Source organism: Symphalangus syndactylus, chromosome 2 (assembly GCF_028878055.3).
Source record: "Symphalangus syndactylus isolate Jambi chromosome 2, NHGRI_mSymSyn1-v2.1_pri, whole genome shotgun sequence".
In the NCBI taxonomy this organism is placed as follows: Eukaryota; Metazoa; Chordata; class Mammalia; order Primates; family Hylobatidae; genus Symphalangus; species Symphalangus syndactylus.
In genome coordinates this window covers 61,788,725-61,792,087 of record NC_072424.2, presented here as the reverse complement: position 1 = coordinate 61,792,087, position 3,363 = coordinate 61,788,725, and the positions used below count along the sequence as shown (strand labels likewise).

The following is a 3,363-nucleotide window of genomic DNA, read 5'->3' as shown; positions in this document are numbered from 1 at the left end:
ATTAAAAAGAAAAAATCTGTGAAACACAATAAAATGAGGCATGCCTGATTTTTCTTTATATTTCATTAGTTTTTATATATTATTAATATTTGAACAATAGTTTATATCAGATTATACTGTAAACTTTCATTGCCAAAAATATTACCTATCTGCGGTTGTAGTGTCACTAGATTCTGACATTATTACAGATAAAATTTCAGTTGACAAAATCCTGCAAAACAACCTAGTAGTGATGAGAAGAAAGATTTAAAGGGGTAAAATCAATTTTTTTGCCATTTTTAAGAAAAAAAATGGATAATTTTCCTGATTTGAGGGGTCCGTGATTCCTAACATAAAATCTCTGAGACTTCTGTTTCTAGTAACAAACAAAAATATCCTATGCTAAGATTATAGGAAATTCTGGAAAGACGGGAACCCCTTTTTCCCTCTCCTCTTGACTCCAATCCAGCTACTAATAACATCCCCCCAATGGAGGAGCTGCTACCTTCCTCTCCTCCACCTACACTCTCCCCGTACTATGTCCCAGCAGTCAGAGAGAGAATGAACAAACACACCACCTTGTGAGACAGAGCTACCAGAGGAAAAGAAATGACTACTGAACAAAAATTGAATGCAGATTAAGATTCAGTATGACAGAAGATTTTCTAAAAATAGACATGATTTTCAAATTAAAAATGCAGTAAATCTCAGGATTGGAAGAATTTGCTAAAAAAAAGTTAATTCAGTAAATGAATTTAACACAAGGATTTTTTAAATCTCTTAGGTCACTAACTCAGGTCTCAAAAGGGCAAATAAGAGAAGAGATAAGGGGCTTCAAGGGCAGATCACAAAGGATAGGTGGCTGGGGGTGGTGGGGGTGGGGGGTAGAATAAAATGTGATAATGTTGCAGATAATAGATAAAGTTTCTCTGAGCTAAAGAAAATCTTGAGTTCTTTTATTAAAAGGGCTCACTAAATACTGGAATGTTTGACACACACTTAAGCACATCATGGTAAAATTACTGATTTTTAAGAATGAAGAAAAAATATTTTACAATCTCCTCAATAGTTAGTAAATGTTACCTTGCAATACCCACATCAGAACAATTACTTCAACTAACTGTACTTGAAATACAGTAAACAATACCCACATCAGTAAACAAAAGTAAACAATACGCACATCAGAACAGTTACTTCAAGATAGTAGAGGAAAAAGAAAGGAACCAATGGTAAACAAAAAACATCCAAAACAGAACAAAAAACCTTTATATAACTAAATTAAAAGATAATAGTTCCCCCACCCTCACCCGCAACACTCGACCCCAGGATTCCCCCAGCTTGCCTGCCTGCCATGGTCATCAAGGAAGCAGCCTTTGACGACGCAGTGGAAGAATGAGTGATCAACAAGGAGTACAAAAAATGGAAAAAGAACACCCCTTTCTTTATGATTTGGTGTTGACCCATGCTCTGGAGTGGCCCTGCCTAACTGCCCAGTGGCTTCCAGATGTAACCAGACCAGAAGGGAAAGATTTCAACATTCATCAACTTGTCCTGGGGACATACACATTGGATGAACAAAACCATCTCGTTATAGCCAGTGTGCAACTCCCTAATGATGACGCTCAGTTCGATGCATCACACTACAACACTGAGAAAGGAGAATTTGGAGGTTTTTATTCAGTTAGAGGAAAAATTGAAATAGAAATCAAGATCAACCATGAAGGAGAAGTAAACAAGGTCCGTTATATGCCTCAGAACCCTTGTGTCATTGCAACGAAGAGTCCTTCTGGTGATGTTCTTGTCTTTGACTATATAAAACACCCTTCTAAACCAGATCCTTCTGGAGAGTGCATCCCAGACTTGTGTCTCCGTGGACATCAGAAGGAAGGCTGTGGGCTTTCTTGGAACCCAAATCTCAGTGGGCACTTACTTAGTGCTTCAGATGACCATGCCACCTGCCTGTGGGACATCAGTGCTGTTCCAAAGGAGGGAAAAGTGGTGGATGTGAAGACCATCTGTACAGGGCATACAGCAGTAGTATATGATGTTTCCTGGCATCTGCTCCATGAATCTCTGTTGGGGTCAGTTGCTGATGATCAGAAACTTATGATTTGGGATACTTGTTCAAACAGTACTTCCAAACCAAGCCATTCATCTGACACTCACACTGCTGAAGTGATGCACACACTGCTGCCTCTCTTTCAATCCTTATAGTGAGCTCATTCTTGCTACAGGATCCACTGACAAGACTGTTGCCTTGTGGGAGCTGAGAAATCTGAAACTTAAGTTGCATTCCTTTGAATTACATAAGGATAAAATATTCCAGGTTCAGTGGTCACCTCACAATGAGACTATTTTGGCTTCCAGTGGTACCAGTCACAGACTGAATGTCTGGGATTTAAGTAAAATTGGAGAGAAACAACCCCCAGAAGATGAAGAATGGGCCACCAGAGTTGTTGTTTATTCACGGTGGTCACACTGCCAAGATACCTGATTTCTCCTGGAATCCCAATGAACCTTGGGTGATTTGTTCTGTATCGGAAGACAATATCATGCAAGTGTGGCAAATGGCAGAGAACATTTACAACAATGAAGACCCTGAAGGAAGCGTGGATCCAGAAGGACAAGAGTCCTAGATATGTCTTTACTTCTTGTGATTTTAGACTCCCTTTTTTTCTTCTCAACCCTGAGAGTGATTCAACACTGGTTTCAAGACACAGACTTTGTTCAGCTATCCCTCTATATAATAGGTACCACCAATAATGCTATTAGCCCAAACAGTGGGTGTTTTTTAAATATTAATGGCGCGGGGGCTTGATTCAGCAAAGCCACAGACTTACATTGAAATTTTCTTCAGGAATTTTCTAGTAACAACCCAGGTCTAAAGTAGCTACAGAAAGGGGAATATTATGTGTGATTATTTTTCTTCTTATGCTATATCCCCAAGTTTTTCAGACTCATTTAAGTAAAGGCTAGAGTGAGGAAGGAATAGAACCAAATGAGGTAGGTGTCTGGGGCTCAGTTTCTTTATATTTTAATAAACACTGAAAGATGTCACTTTTATTCAGGAAATAGGGGAGATTCAAGTCATATAGATGCCTACTCGAAAATCTTGACACCTGACTTTCAGGATGCACATATTCATATGTAGACCGGTTTCCTCTTGGTTTCTTCAGTTAAGTCAAAACTACACGTTCCTCTTTCCCCATATATTTTTGCTCGTTACTGTATTTCTTGAGCTATTTTCATGTTGTTTCTTTCCTTTCTGTGAAATGGTGATTGTTTGTTTGTTTGTTTTTACTTAGGGGCGCCAGGTTGTAAAGATGTATGTTTTTACCTGACAGTTATACCACAGGGAGACTGTCAAGTTGAGAAGAGTAAATC

At 38.8% G+C, this 3,363-nt stretch overlaps 1 pseudogene; it reads left to right on the top strand.

Annotated features, from left to right (window-relative positions):
* The first annotated feature begins 1,300 nt into the window (after nucleotides 1–1,300).
* LOC129462862 (histone-binding protein RBBP4-like) lies at nucleotides 1,301–2,728 on the top strand (annotated as a pseudogene).
* Nucleotides 2,729–3,363: the final 635 nt, after the last annotated feature.